General features: G+C 38.5%; 1 pseudogene; it reads left to right on the forward strand.

Moving 5' to 3' along the window:
* Positions 1-542: 542 nt before the first annotated feature.
* Positions 543-2,013, forward strand: LOC100462071 (C-terminal-binding protein 2-like; annotated as a pseudogene).
* The last annotated feature ends 14,666 nt before the right edge of the window (positions 2,014-16,679 follow it).

A 16,679-nucleotide genomic window follows, 5' to 3' on the forward strand; every position in this document is an offset into this window, starting at 1 on the left:
CATAAAATTAGAAGAAAGTAAAAAACGTGGTGCTGGACTGGCCAGGTCGGACCCAGGGTGGCAGGGGTCCAACTGGACCACCCCCTCATGCCAGCGGGATCTCTGGCGCCTCTCAGGTCAGTGGGGCCCCAGCAGGGGAGGAGCTGCGAGACCACACGGGACACTGGAGTGGACCCCCAGCCCGGGCCCAAGGCTGGGAGCAGGGGCAGGGATGTGGCAGCACCGGGCCAAAGCTCCCTCCACCCCCAGCCATCGTGGACTCCGGGCACTCCAGACCTGGGGTGGTAGTGAGGTTCACTGATTGAATGAGTGATGGTGGCCCAGTTGCAAGCAAACGGGTTTCATCACCTTAAATGGTTTCTGAACGAATGAAGCCGTATTTACTTTAAAAGATGGACAGCCCATTGTGTGAACTATAGAGTTTGTGGACAGATTTATATTGGGTTCAAAGTGGCGTCATTGGCGCAGACTCCTGCAAGTTCCCCAAGTTCTTAGAGGACTGCCTTGCCTTTTGATCTGAGAGTTGCAAAGTTCCATAAAGAATGGCCCGTGTGGATAAGCACAAAGTTAAGAGACAGTGAGTGCACCGAATTTGTGAAGGTATCGCCCCCAGGTCATGAATGGCCCCTTGCACTCCACCCCCGCCCTGGGTGGCGCTGCTGGACTGCGCGACTGCACCGTGGAGATGCCCATCCCAAAGGACCTGGCCACCATGGCCTTCTGTGATACGCACTCCACGCAGGAGATCCACGAGAAGATTTTACATGAAGCCCTGGGCGCCATGAGGTACCACACCATCACCCTCGCCAGGGAGGACCTGGAGAAGTTCAAGTCCCTGGGAGTGATTGTGCGGATAGGCAGTGGTTACGACAATGTGGACATCAAGGCTGCCAGCGAGCTTGAGATTGCTGTGTGCAACGTCCTATCCACAGCTGTGGAAGAGACAGCCAGCTCAACCATCTGCCACATCCTCAGTCTGTACCGGAGGAACACGTGGCTGTACCAGGCATGGCCAGAAGGCACGTGTGTTAGGGCATGGGGCATTGGGAGGGGTTCACATCGGTGGGGAGACGCTGGGGCCTCATCGGCTTTGGTAGCACAGGGCAAGCTGTTGCAGTTCGAGCCAAGGCCTTTGGATTCAGCGTCATATTTTACGATCCTTACTTGCAGGATGGGATAGAGCCGTCCCCGGGCATGCAGAGGGTCTACACCCTGCAGGATTTGCTGTGTCAAAGTGACTGCGTCTCTTTGCACTGCAAGCTCAACAAACATAATCACCACCTCATCAATGACTATGACTATAAACCAGATGAGTCTGGGAGCATTCCTTGTGAACGCAGCCCGTGGTGCCCTGGTGGACGAGAAAGCCTTAGCACAGGCCCTCAGTGATGGCAAGATAAGAGGGCAGCTCTCGACGTGCACCAGTCGGAGCCCTTTACCTTTGCTCAGGGTTCCTTGAAGGATGCCCAGAATCTCATCTGCACTCCTCACGCTGCCCCCATTCAGGCGTCGCTGGAGATGAGGGAGGCGGCTGCCACCCAGATCCGCCGAACTGTCATAGGTCGCATCCCAGAAAGCTTAAGAAACTGTGCGAACAAGGAATTCTTTGTCACATCAGTGCCTTGGTCAGTAATAGACCAGCAAGCAATTCATCCGGAGCTCAGTGGTGCCACATAGATACCCGCCAGGCACCGTGGACGTGGCTCCAGGAGGACTTCCGGCAGTCACGGAAGGGATCATCCCTGGAGGCATCCCAGTGACTCACAACCTCCCCACAGTGGCACATCCTTCCCAAGCTCCCTCTCCCAACCAGCCCACAAAACACAGGGACAATCGAGAGCACCCCAACGAGCAATAGCAGAGAATGCCGGAAGGTAATCATTCAGATACACTTGGGGCTAAGAGACAGTGAAAAATTGATGAACTCAGAGAAAACGAATCTGACGGTCTTTTTAACTGATTCTGGACATATGCATTATTGATGCTGCAGTGTTAAAACTAAAAGAGCTAGAAAATTGGATGTCTGCTTACAGAAGCGCTGAAAGACTAGGATGTGATTTATTGACGACCTACTTCTGTCATTGTGTGTTAAGTTTTTCACCTTAATCACCAAGAATAAATAGATCTTTTTCCTTCATCAGTCCTTTGACCACAGCAAGTCCTGAACACCCTGCTCTAGAATGTTGCGTGAAGAATTCAAACATCAAAATAAAAACTACTAAGAGGAAATCCCCATCCACCTACAGGGGCTGGTTACCACTTTCTGCTAAGAGGGAGATCACATGACTGCAAAATGGGGAGAAAACTGTTTGCCTGTGGTAGACACTTGCACGCATAGGATTGAAGACAGTACAGGCTTCTGTACAGAGAAGTCTCTCACACCTGAACTGCATGCTGAGCGGGCAAGTTGGTTTAAGTTCAGTAAAACCTGATGATGATGCGAAAAAAAGTATTAAGCTTCATAAACTGTTTGTACTCAGATATACTTTCTCAGTTTCAGATCTTCTGCTATTTTACTGAGTGGAAAGTCTTGAGCTAAAAGAGTTCAAGAAGAATAATGTTGCATTTCCTTATGTTTCAGGAAACACTTTTTATGGTAACTTGTCAGATTGTCTATAAACAAACCCACTTTTTTTTAGACATTAATAAAGCCTTCTTTTCTTCACGTGGTATTTTACAGAAGAACACTTCAGAGGTATTAGATGTGATTGATTTTAACAAATCCTATTAGATTTGTATCAACTAGTTACATGTTCGATTCATAGTCCTTCGTGAATCATTGTCTTTTTATTTAAAAAGATGGCCTATTTTGAGCCTTTGTATAGGTACATTCCTATTTTAGTGACAAAAGAAAAACTTTAAAATTGTTCCAAACAGAAAAATAATGGCTATCAGAAGTATGTTTTGTTTTAGTGTGAGTTACCATTACTATACTTGTTTATTTTAAAGGTGGACATTTAGCATTCAGTGCAGTTTTCAATAAAAAATAACAGAAGTTGACTAAGTAACTTTATTGCCCTGCCAAGAGGAACATATATCAGGTCGTGGTGGTTTTACAGATGGGTTTTACACACCCTGAAGGAAGAGATAATCCCAACTTGATAGAAACTATACTTTAAAACAGCATGTAAAAAAGAAAAACTTGCAATCCATTGTATGTATGTATTCTGTTTCAATAAAACCAGAATAAGGCCAGGCACGGCTCATGCCTTTAATTCCAGAACTTTGGGAGGCCAAGGTGGGTGGATCACCTGAGGTCAGGAGTTTGAGACCAGCCTGACCAACAGGGTGAAACCCCATTTCTACTGAAAAAAAAAATACAAAAGTTAGCAAGGCATGGTGGCAGGTGCCCATAGTCCCACCTACTCGGGAGGCTGAGATGGGAGAATTGCTTGAACCCCAGAGATGGAGGTTGCAGTAAGCCGAGATGGCACCACTGCACCGCAGCCTCACTCTTACAGAGTGAGACTACGTTAAAAAAAAAATAATAAATAAAAACCGTAATATAAAATTATATTTAATACCACACTCCTGTGTGGACATTGAGGCATGTAATTCAAATCATAGTTAGCAGATTACGCTCAACTAAAACAAGACTCAATATCTACAATAGAGTGTTCCTTTAATCAACCTAGAAATTCAAAGCAATTTCAATCAAATTATCAACAGGTGTTTTTAGTTTACTTTTTGAAACTTTACAATTTAATTTCAAACTTCTTACAAAGGAGCTACCAGAAATAGTCAAGTCATTTTGAAGTATAAAGAAGAATAACTTGCCCTATAGAATAATAAAATTTACCATAAAACTCAAGTAATCCAGATACTGGGATATTGGCACAATAGTAGATCAATAAATCTCTAGATGACTAGAACTGAAAGTGAGAATTCACATATACATAATAAAAAAGTAAAAATGTGGACAGGCAAGATACACATTAGTTTTAGGATTAACAATTTCCTTCTTGAGAAGGAGGGTGAGTAGTGAGTAAATATTTCAAAGGATATTTTTAAGAGCATATGGAATGTTATATTTCTTTAAGTAATCAAGTAAATATGAAAAAATTAAGGATTATTTATCTGCATGATGGGTGAATGGATATTTGTTAAATATTTTCTTCGTGACATTGAAATATTTCACAATACAAACAAATTGAAAACTCACTTACTACACTGGTAGTAACAGAACTTGAATTTTAGACTCTCCTCGGCCTTCAAGTATCTCTGTAAACTTCACTGTCTAAATATTACTTTTATCATTTATAAAATACAGCTGTCAGAATAGATCTGTAGCTTAAAGCCATAGTCCATGCCTTAAGCCACAAATGACAATGTTCCTGTTTGTTCCAACCTATGTAATTTCCAGGAATTTCAATGGGCCTTGACTTTTAGCTGTATTTATCAGTCAGCCTTTATTTGTCAAATAAGTAACTACAGTTCTTAACTCCACTTGCTTATTCCTCCAAGAAGGAGGCAATTATCATGCCATCTTCAATGTAATGCACTAACTGGTCCTGAATGGTTATCATTTCCAAGTTTATCCTCATCTAATTATGGCAGCATGCCCATAACTTCACATATCCCTTTGGGAAAACAGCAAATGTATACTGGGTTCCATTCAAAACATTGCAAACAGAGCCTGGCTAGACTGCAATTCTGTATTGAAAAGAAAGCATTAGCTAGGCCTGTAGAGACATGCCAGTCCCTGGTTGATTCTCTCACCCTTCCTGTACAGTCTTTTCTATATACGATACAGCTGAAGCAAATGAAGATACCATCTTGTTTAATCCTCCACTCTTAACTTCCAGAGTGTCTCTTTGCATAATGACCAGATAGGACTATTAAAAAGTGATTTAGTGGGAAATAATACTCCTACTATAACCATTCTCTTAACCAGAGGAGTGATCTCTTGTTGCCCTCCAGGTAAGTTGTTACTTAGCATGATCAATTAAAACTAGGAAAAGGACAGGCTTAGACAATATCCCTTAGACAATATTCTAATATCCTTTAGAATAAAGACAACATGACCATTTACTCATTATATCCATTCCAGTATTGCATTTTAGTAAAGCTGCTGAGACTTCAGGGTAATCACTCCAGTTATTTGTAATGCAACCCAATTTGGAAGTCAACCCATTCTTTAATCTCCTCCTATACAACATTTCCATAAGCTCCTTTCATCATTGGGCCTTTCATAGCACCATCCTTATGCCCCCATGGATTACTGTACCTTGAGCTGTACCATACCTTGCAGAATTAAAGTGCTTTGCATACCACTCACTTTCTGCTTCACTCAAATTGTTACTTAAGACCCAGGATTCCCCACCAGGAATTGGACAACTGGGTGAGCAGATCATGGGCTCTCAATCCTTTACAGATTCTATTACTTTAATTGAAGGTAAAATCAGCCCTGGTTCAAATATTTTTTTTCATTCTAAACCTCAGTCCTTATAAATTAACTTGAATTTCTCAAGGCCTTGGGGTATAAGGAGAATGGATCATGTCATCTCCATTTAAGGGTGCTGAGTATTTTTCTGGCAGGCACTTCAGTTACTGGGGTTACATTTGAGCTTGTCAGGCTTGGTTTTATTCTTTACTATGGTAATCAATTTCAGTTTCTAACTTAATCCTTAGGCATATGTCCTTATTTTGGAGTTTGTTCCTTAGTTTTAAAACCTTTCCTTTGTGGAGTCTCAATAGAATGTCCAAGGTGCTCAACCAGGCTGCTTCACTCTTCCTGGGCTGGGAGTCACAGTCCCTGGGATCCTCACCGCAATAGCTCACTGTTAAGGCTCACAGGATCTCTTCCAGCACACCCACAACCCAGCCCAGGAGACCTGCTGAGGACCCACACTCAGACTTCCTGTCTCCCTCTGTGCAACTGCCTCTTCTCTGATATACCGGTTTCCCAAATCCCAGCTGCTTCAGGAGTCAGTGCTTCAACTGTGTCATCTCAGTTCAGCAAGACCCCATTGACTTGAGCAGCACCTCCTGGCAACGTGCCCTGAAAGTGCCCAGGCAGAAAGGGTGATCAATGCGGTTCATACACTGTTTTCCCTTAAAGAGCATGGTTTTGCACTGCCTTTTGTTCAATGCAAGAAAACCATTGCCTCATATGTTGTCCGGTTTTATAGTCCCTCGTGACGGGAGGGCAAGAACAGTACCTGTCACTCTGTCAGGCTAGAAGTGGACATCTGACTGTCTTTTTCCAGTGTGATTTTTTTTAAATAGCCCAAATTCTGTATATTTTCATGAAAGTGCCAGTAGATGTCAGCAAAAGGCAAGGCAGTGATACATGAATTTTGTAGTGGAGGTCAAAACTTCAATTAGCAAAGTCAGAGTTCGGTCAAACATCTCAATTTTCTAATGTAGTGACTCCACCTATAATTCTGTTTTGGGGGGTGGTGGGTGGGGTTGGATAGCTGGAAGTGAAAAGAAGAATCAGATCTGCCAGATTAACAATTGACCTGCAAGTCACTCAATTGCTCTGACCTGTCGTACCGGGCCCTGTGAATTCAAACCCAGAGGACTATTCACAGAAAAAAAATGCTAAGCAGTGATTTATTTAGTTCCATCTTGAAGGGGACAGTACCCTATTACACCAGATTTCTGAATAAGGTGGTGGCCTACAGGTGTGCCCCCAAGACTGACTAAACCTTAGACAGGCATGTTCCTGTCTGTAGCCTGACCTTCTTTTGCTTACATTTAATTTATGTAACATGTGAGTTCTTTTTCTGCCCCTTTGAGATGTAAATCTTTTAAAAATTTTCTTGCCAGTTTTATATTGCAGGACTTTCTCAAGAACTTGGGACCATTCCTTTGAAATGTAGTCATAAGGGAAGATAGCTCCTTCATCTCCCAGTTTCTGTCAGAGAAGAGAAGCCTAACTTCAGTGGACCAAGTTATAAAACTACCTTCTGCCATGAAGATATGGAAATGTTTGTTTTTCATTTGAGTAATGCCAATTAGCAAACATAGATGCCCTATAATCTTCCTACTCCACCTCTTAAAGAGTATCCAGCCCTTTGTTTCAGCAAAAGTGAGCTCAAACTGAGTTTCGGACTTTCTCTCGTATTGCCATAGCCTTGAACAGTCTTCCTTTACCTGTTTGTGCAACTTTGGCTCTAGCATACCAAACTGGATTTATTTAAAAATCTTTAAGTTATCCTTTGCAAAAAAACTGTGGTATTCAGCATACTTAATATTATGCAGGCGTTCAAGATAGGCTCTGAGTTTTTGAATGTGAAGTATTTGTGTGTGTGAAAATGTATGAATTCCTTGTTCCTGCAAAAAATTTCTGTGACTATAATAATGATTGATCAGATCAGTGAATATACTAAAAACTACTAACTTGTACACTTTAAATGGTAAATTGTACTATAACTCACGCAATGGGTGGGTTCATCCACCCAATTACCACATCCAAGGAAGATTTAACAAGAATTTATTACTTGCAACAAGTAAGGAGGACATGGAAATAACTCCCCAAAGCAGTACCTCTCCAAACAAAGGTGAAAGCTGGGCTTTTATTGGGCTAATAACTGAATCATTGCATGCAGAGGTACAGTAAAGACAGTGCAGGTGCAGCAGTTGCTGATCATGCTTCTACATATGTCCTGTGGATACAAATGGTAAATAAGCTCCTCCTTGGGCTGGGTTTTTAATATGGTAATGAGGAGGATTCATCAAAAGTTTATCTCCTACTTAGGCATCTCTGAATCCAACTGGTTTTTGTTTTGCTGAGGTTGGGCTTCTTCCTAGGATTTTTTGAAACAACAAAAAAGGTGCAACAGCTACAAATAGGTGATTCTTCATAGTGTATACCTGAAAATGGGGACCCTGGGTTACAATATGATATGTGAATTATATCTCAATGAATCTGTCTTGCCTGTGACTCCAGCACTTTGGGAGGCCAAGGTGGGTGAATCATGAGGTCAAGAGATCAAGACCATCCTGGCCAACATGGTGAAACCCCATCTCTACTAAAAATACAAAAATTAGCTGGGCATGGTGGTAGATGCCTATGGTCCCAGCTACTCTGGAGGCTGAATCAGGAGACTCACTTGAACCCAGGAGGCAGAGGTTACAGTGAGCCCAAGATCGCACCACTGCACTCCAGCCTGGCGACAGAGTGCCAAAAAAAAAATAAATAAATAAAGAATGGTAGAAAGTGTAGAGTCCTGGTAAAATAAGTAAGCAACAAAAAGGAAGTGGACCCAGGTGGGGAACAATTGTTCTGAGAGATGGCTAACACAAACAACTTGCTGGCACAACATCCTGTTCCCAAATATCTCACTCCACATACAGCCTCAGCAGCACTAACTGATCTGTATGTAACCCTTCCAGCATGACCCTATAAAACTTCCCTCCAGCCCCTGTCTCCTTGCTGACAGCCCCTTCTCTACTGTGCTGCCCACTGCACTCTTACAACATTTCTTGGTACTTTCTTTAATAAACCTGCCTTTCTTTACACACAACTGTCTTGGTAAATTCTTTTACTGCCCGCAATGCTGGCCCCTGCCAGTTGTACCCGAAACATGAAGCGTTTAATGAGTATGGTGATTGTTAGCTAAACTAAAGCCTAAAACATGCAAGGTGGGATTTTTTTTAGTGGTAACAAAATTCATAGTTTGTGTTGTTATTTCACACATTAAAGGATTCCTTTGTCTTTTACATGTTTCAAATGCTTTCAAAACATTGTTTAGATAATTATACAACTCATAAAACAGTGGCTTGTGAAAATTAAAAATGGCTAAAATTAAATTAGTTGATTATGCATGCTAAGGAAGTTTGCTTACTAAGCAATTCTTTAAAGTACGTTGTGTTTTTAAAAAGTGAAAAAAAGTCATAACTTTAGCAGATTCTCAACAGGATTCTTGAACTCCCCAGAACCACCGATCAACTTGAGCAAAAATTATATTCTCTTCTCAATAATTGCTAGATGTATGTGGCTTTAAAATATATCTTTGCTAAAAGCTACGGACATTTCATTGACTCCATGCTGTGAAAGCAGTGTTATTGTACACTGTGAGTCTAGTTGTAGAAATCATTTGTTATACACAAGATTTTATAATAACCACCTTATAATACAGCATTCTTCCAGTGTAATAAAGCCAAAATATAGCTATTTTCTTATAAATTATTTGTTAAAAACAACTGGAAAAAAGCAAAAGTGTGCAGTGAGTCTGTCATATGTGAAATTGCTCTTAAATTTTTACTTTGAAATCAAAGTTTTAATGGTTATATATTAATTTATTCACTAAACCCTGTGTACAGCAGAAGCTATTGTGTTACTATTTTACTTGGAACTGAATAGTATTCTAAAATGATTTGACCACCTTAACCATGTCACACTTATGCCATAAAATTAATCTGGATGAATTTATTATATTCCTTTTTCTAATTGTAAGTAAAGACAGTACTCCTGTGATTTTTTATGAATACAAATGTATATATGTACACACACATACATATGTGTGTATGTACATACATGCATAAATACAGTGTATATAAATATATATGCATATATCCAGATATACATTTAAATATAAACATCTGTATGTACCTTAACTTAGATACATCTTTCTATGACCACTTTTTGTAGACTCATTTGTTTGTTACCTAATCATGATGAATAAAATGTGGCTAAATTTTTCTTAAGGAAGTTTTCTATTTAAAATCTTTAAAAAATAATTACTAATGTTTTGTTACAGAACACTTAAGTATAAAGACTCTAGATATAAAACCGCTAATCCATAGAAAATATATACCTATCTTAAATACAAAACTTTAAGATTTTAATATCTTCCCATAAATACCTAAGCAGTTCATGAAATCATCTTGAAAACAACATGAGTTTAAGAACATGTTATTTCCTTAAATCAGTTACAATGATGTAACCATCTATTTAAATAAATAAAACCAAAATATTCTCTTTTCATCCATACTGAATTCTATTCTCCGGGTCACAAAACTGACAAATTGACTTTGAGAACTGTGTTGAACAAGCTAGTGGACAATTACTACCTAAAGAGGACAATTGATTCTTTTTGGATGAAAATGACAGTTCTACCAGTCATTTTGTACAAATAGTAAAAGAATGTTTGTGAGAATAAAAATATTAACTACAACTTGATATAGGCTATTCTTTAAATTTCCAATTGTCAATTCCATATAACTAGCTATTAAAAGCTGTGTTCATCTAATGTCTCAAGTGCTGCAAAACATTTTAAAATTTCAAAAGTGCATTTTATTGAAATAAAATATTGTATTAGAGAAAAAATTAAAAAAAAATGTGTTGATATTGTGTAGGTCAGTTGACGTTTTAAGGGCAGGTGGTAGGTAACTCTCTAAATAAAAGGAGAAAATTCTGCTACTTCATATACATTGCAAATCCAGGTTTAATCAACTTCCACAAAACCACTTTACCTTATATATTAACATATGAAATATGTACATTATATATGAAAGTAAGTTTATTATTTAGATTAACATAAAAAAGAAAAAAATAAGAAATGTGATGTAGGTTTAAATGCTTGTAGGTTTCTAATAATAGCTTGAAGATAAACCGTGAAAATAATGTGCTAGGTTGTATTCAAAATTCTGATTGATATTTAGGTTGAAATGATAATTATAAAATAGTTTAGCACTCTCACACTCAATTGTGTCAAGATTAACTTTACTCCAAAGTTGGGCATTGTTTCCAGCCACTCTGCCTGTTGGCATTTATTCAGAATGATGGTAAGCTGACTGCTGACTATTAGCACATCTAAAAAACATGAAAATGCAAACACTGCAAATGTAACATTAATGTATATGGTATATGTATAATTTTCTGTCATTTGACACATAAGCTTAAAAAGTTTGTATGATTACCTCAGTTTCAACTAAATTTAGGACTTAGTTTGACCCACAAATTATCCAACATTCTTATAACCAACGATCTCTACTCCCAATCCAACAACTCTCTCAGAGTCTCTTTGGTCTGTGGTGCTCACCTTTTTGTTCATTAAAGCCCTCACAGAGAGAGACATGCATAAACATCCTATCATCCAACCCTTCTCAAAGCCTTTCTAGAGATCCTTCCAGTTGGCAACAGGAGACTCTGGCTATCATGGACTCTACCCATTCTTACTATTACTGGTTTGTTTGAACAGTAGATATTTCTTTCATTCTTTGGTTAGCTTCCATTCATTAGTTCACTTTTCATTTACCAGATTGAGGAGCAAATTTGGTTTTCTTCTTCAGATTTGTTAATTATCTGAACCTTATACATGTTTCTTGCATCTGAAACACATTTTCTTCTCTGGCATTCTCCAGGTCAATACGTACACTTTCATTAATTATCTGCATATATACTGGACAAAGCTTTAAATGAGGTACAATCTGTTTTCCACATTTTGCCCTGAGAAAATGGCAACCTCTACCTTAATTACAGGTTATTTTTTTTTTTGCAATCTTTTGTGTCTGTTAAATAGAACTGAACCTAACTTCTACAAATTCTCACATTTTTCAACATTTATTTCTCCCATGAAGGAGGCAAATTTAACTTTTCAAAAAGCATTTTCCTACATCTAAATAAATTAAAAGAATATCATCTCTGACAGTCCTTGAAATTCCTGTGATGAGTAGAGGAAATTTTATGAAATTCACTGGTGTAGAGCTGAACACCTGCTTTAAAAAGGAGTGGGAATTAAACAGTTGGAACAAATGGACACAGGGAGGGGAACATCACACACTGATGCCTATCACGGGGTAAGAGGCAAGGGGAGGGAGAGCATTAGGACAAATATCTAATGCATGTGGGGCTTAAAACCTAGATGATGGGTTGATAGGTGCAGCAAACCACCATGACACATGTATACCTATGTGACAAACCTGCACATTCTGCACATGTATCCCAGAACTTAAAGTAAAATAAAAAATAAAAATAAAAAAGGGGATTTAGTTTACTTCATACTAATATGTGTTCCTTGTACATCACTTTGCTTAAATTTCTCTGATATCTGTAGCAGAGCATATGAAAATAACCTGTAGTAATAGCATTTTGACATTGCAGCCTCCGTGGACCTGCATGCACAGGAGACTATGACTTGCTTTTATATCTTATATTATTGCCTTTTCTACATGAATGATACAAGTTTTTTGAATATTTAACTTAAAAGTGCTCACTTTTCACAAATTGTTAAAATGTTAAGAGATCTATTTATTGACATGAGAGATAGATATAAGCTTGTGTTCCATTTGTGGTAATTCATTGAACTATAGGCTTATATTGTGTGCACTTTTCTATATGATTGCTTTACCTCCATTAAAAAAATAAGAAAAAAATACTATTTTCAGCTATTATGTAATAGTTTATATCAGCCTAACAATGCTACACATCTACTAGGAGCAATTAGAAAACCTGGGTAAAATACAACAAAACATATTTTTGGAGGCATTGTGGAGCTGCTAAGGCAGCCTGAAATTCAGAAGTCAAGCTTCAGGAGAGAACAGAATCTCACTGAAATGATATTAAAATTAGCAATCCACTTTTACCTTTGGACCATTTGGTGATTCTTGGAATGGATTGAATGGCTAACTAGTCATCAGAGTTTTGAGCAAATCATACTGCAGTAATATGCAAAAATTGGAGTTCAGGGATCTTAGGGCTTAAATCCTTACTGGAGGAGCCAAGCTTCCTGAAAACAGGGAGGCATAGAGAAGGGAGCCCAACACCTGGAAGTTTCCCCGTCACAGAAGTTACTCTTCAGGCAAAAGGTTAAGAAGTCAAACAAATAGTTAAGGAAACAGTAGAATACATAAATATATTTCCTAGCTCTGTCTTCCTAGAAACAATGATAGCTTAATAGCACAAGGTATACCTAGTACTCAAAGCTTGATTTTAAATACTGGTCTCCAATAAAAGGAACGATGAATGCTTAGAGAAATGGCTGGTTTTAGGGCTTGAACAGGAAATGTACAACACAAGCCTGGAACAACTTGTGATGACAGAAAACCCGGAAGTAAGACCCAAAACAAACAAAAAATTAATAAAGGAAGAAAGCATGTCAAATGGGCACAGGATCACATAATCCACTGGAAGGACTTCCCAATGGCCAAAGCTGAGACAGTCTGGGTAATAAAATAAACATTGGTAGTATTAGATTATAGCCTGTAAAATAAGATAAACTCACATGAGTCCCTTCTGATATAAGTGAATAATTAAATGGGGAAAAAGGACTTTACTTACATTAGAAAAAATGAGGGAACTATAAAGTCATCATTAAACAAGCACCAAAATAATTGTTGTTGCAGGTAACATCAATGGATACTAAAATTAGTGGACAAAAGTATGATGAAAAACAGGATATTTCGTGGTCTCAAAGTATTTCTCATGTGTTACTTTGCTGTGAAGAAACCTGGCAGATGCCACCTTAGTGATGGGATCAAAGTTAATATTGCAGTAATAGGACATATCAACAATATAATATGATTCACTGGAAAGGTATATTCTCATTGCTGTGGTATTCTTGCCAAATGTTTATAACCTCAATCTTATCACGAGAAAACATCAGGCAAACCCAAATTGGGAAGCACTTAATAACCGAATAGTATTCTCCAAACAAACCAAGGACATGAAAAACAACAGAAGACTGAATGCCTGTCCAGTATTGGAGGAGAGCAAGAAGACACCCACATGTAATGATCCTGGATTGAAAAAGTACAAAAAATGGACCTTATTAGGAAAGTGGTAAAATACAAATAAGGTATATAGATTATTTTATATCAATACTAATTACATAATTTCAATAATTATACTGTAGTTATGTAAGATGTTAGCATTAGGGGAAGCTTGATGAAATATACAGGAGAACTCTCCATTCTATTTTTGCAAATTATCTATTAAAATTTTATAAATAAAAATTACATTTTCCAAATAAAAATTTTAAAATAACATGCCACAGGGTGTATAGTGATGCAATGTATTCATGAGTTTTTTGATGCTTATGTTTAGAAATACTTTATACTCTAGTGTTCTAAACCAATGATCAGCAAACTGCTTTGTGTAAAGGGCAATTAGTAAATATTTTAGGCTTTGAGGCCCATAAGTTCTCTGTCTCAAATATTCCAGCATGCTGTTGTAATATGAGAACAGTTATAGAAAGTATGTAAACAAATGGATATGGTTGTGTTACAATAAAACTGTATTTACCAAACAGGTAGTAAGCTAGATTTGGCTCAAGGACCAGAGTTTGCCAACTTGTTTTCTAGACTAAGGTCAAAACATATCATCTGGGTAAAGTTTATTAGAATTGTCCCAAAGTTGTATGAACACTTCTTCTCCTATACCCAAGGTCACCAATTAACAGGGAGCCAGTATTATTGATTTTTAAATGTAAAAGAGAAAATATAATTCGTGCCTTAATGTGGTTAACTAATGAGTTTTTTAGTCTTTCCAACTGGTTTGCTAGCGTCCTGCTTTATATGATGCTATTTAATACCCTGTTTTCCATACTCAAATTACACTGTTCAACAGTGTCATCCCCTATGTTCTTCCACAGTAATATTAAATAACGCAGAAGACATAAATTGGGTTTTGGTTGTTTATCCTAGGACGAGTATAAAATATGACACTTTTAATCATATTTTAATATTGTATTAATAAGAACAATTTGGTTCGTGTTACTTTTCCTTCCAGGAAAATGAAATAAAAAAAGTATATCAATTACTTACAAGAGAGAATTTATTTAGGGTTTCTAAAGATATAATAAGAATAACTAATTTTTATTTTATTAACTGTTTTGAATAATGGTTTACAGTATCTGAGAAGACTCATGTTTGTACTATACAGGTGTAAATCTATTTAAAGTCATTCAGACAGTACTAGAGAGCATATAACATATGTGAGACTCCCAGAAACAAACCCTGAGAACAGTATTTGAGTTTATATGGAAGGTGAAAGGAACACCTGTAAGAAGGTGGGAGGAATAAGACAAGAAAGGGCAGGTAGCGGGTAAAGGGTGTCTTGACAAGCCTGCTGGCCCCGTGGGTGAACAGCGCTTAAACCCTCTGGGATTCTAGGAAAGTCAGCAGTCATTAGTTGAAGTCTTCTCTGGAGGATGTTAATTCTTCAGCACCCCTGGTCTGCTGTGCACACAAGGAATCAGGCTCTGACAGCAGATAAAACCCTCAGGCAAAGAAATGTAAATGCTGGCCACAAGGAGTCAGGCCAGGGTATGCCGAAGGGAAGATTAGGAGGGGGCTTAGGTGGAGCATCGACGGCACCTACTGCAGTATATTTAACTGATGAGCCTACACCAGCTTCTGATGACTAGAAAAAGTTCCTTTTTTTTTTTTTTTTTCTGACAGAGTCTTGCTTTGTCACACAGGCTAGAGTGCAGTGGAGCAATCTCAGCTCACTGCAACCTCTACCTTCCCAGGTTCAACCCATTCTCATGCCTCAGCCTCCCGAGTAGCTAAGATTACAGGTGCGCACCACAATGCCCAGCTAATTTTTGTATTTTTAGTAGAGCTAGGTTTTCGCCATGTTGGCCAGGCTGGTGCCAAACTCCTGGCACCAAGTGATCCACCCGCCTTGTCCTCCCAGAGTGCTGAGATTATAGGTGTGAGCCACTGTGCCCAGTTGATGCTTAAAAAAATTCTAATGCTATTTTTCTTACTCTTCTGTAGCAGAGTAAAAAGCAAGTTTGTTTAACAGAATATTTTGATTTTCTTTTTTTTTTAAGTTCTGCAAAAGCTGATCACATAACAGCAATGTATTTCCCATTTGACATGAAGTTGCTTCACCGCTTGCAGCTTATCTCCAATGCTTGTTTCGTCTTTCTTTTCTTGGTAAAGAATGTTGTTGTTGGAGAAGGACTGTCCAAGTAAATGGTGAAGCTATGCATTCAGGTTAGCAACATGCTGCAGAGTCCCTCTGAGTGGTCCAGCAAATAGCACATTCTGTGAGCATCTGGGTGTTGGCAGAGTTGGGGGTCATTGTCTCCAGGCTGGGCTCTGAACCCAAACTCATGAGCCCTGCCTTCTCAAGCTCATCAGGATTTGCTTCGTTAGTTATTTGAGAGATTACAGTTTGCTTTGGATGTTGTAAAATATCTTTAGAATGCTTTGGTTTCTTTAAGTCCAATTTATTTCTTCAACATATTTTATCTGAGACTACACCAGGGAGGGAGAAACATAAATTAAAAGTTACTCAATTTGTGCCATTAGCCTCAAAGAATAATAGAAGAGACAACCTCTTCTTTTTCTTGGCAAATAAGTTAGCATACTTGTTTGACTACTAAGGTGGGATTTCCAGATGTGTAACTTAGTTTAGATAGGCTTAAATAAAAGGTATATTTTCCTCTGAAATAAAGTAAAAGAGGCTGTGGTGTGGTGCTCTGTTCATGCCTCTAGAGACAGGAGAGCAGAAGATAAAGGGAAGGGGAAAGGAAGGGTCTAGGGAGCTAGGAAAACCAGTAACTTATGAGAAGGCTGCATCCTACTGAAGAACTTATCAACTGAATTCCTGTGGTGGGCACTGGTCAACGAATTTACAGGAATAGCAATATGTTACCTTAAATTTAAAAATCATTCTACTCTGTAATGCAACTATTCAAAATACTTTCAGCTAAAATCTGGTAAAAACAAAAGCTTTGGTTAGTGGAATCTGGGGCAGGGAAAGAAGAGAAAGTAAT

Source organism: Pongo abelii, chromosome 17, assembly GCF_028885655.2.
Source record: "Pongo abelii isolate AG06213 chromosome 17, NHGRI_mPonAbe1-v2.0_pri, whole genome shotgun sequence".
In the NCBI taxonomy this organism is placed as follows: Eukaryota; Metazoa; Chordata; class Mammalia; order Primates; family Hominidae; genus Pongo; species Pongo abelii.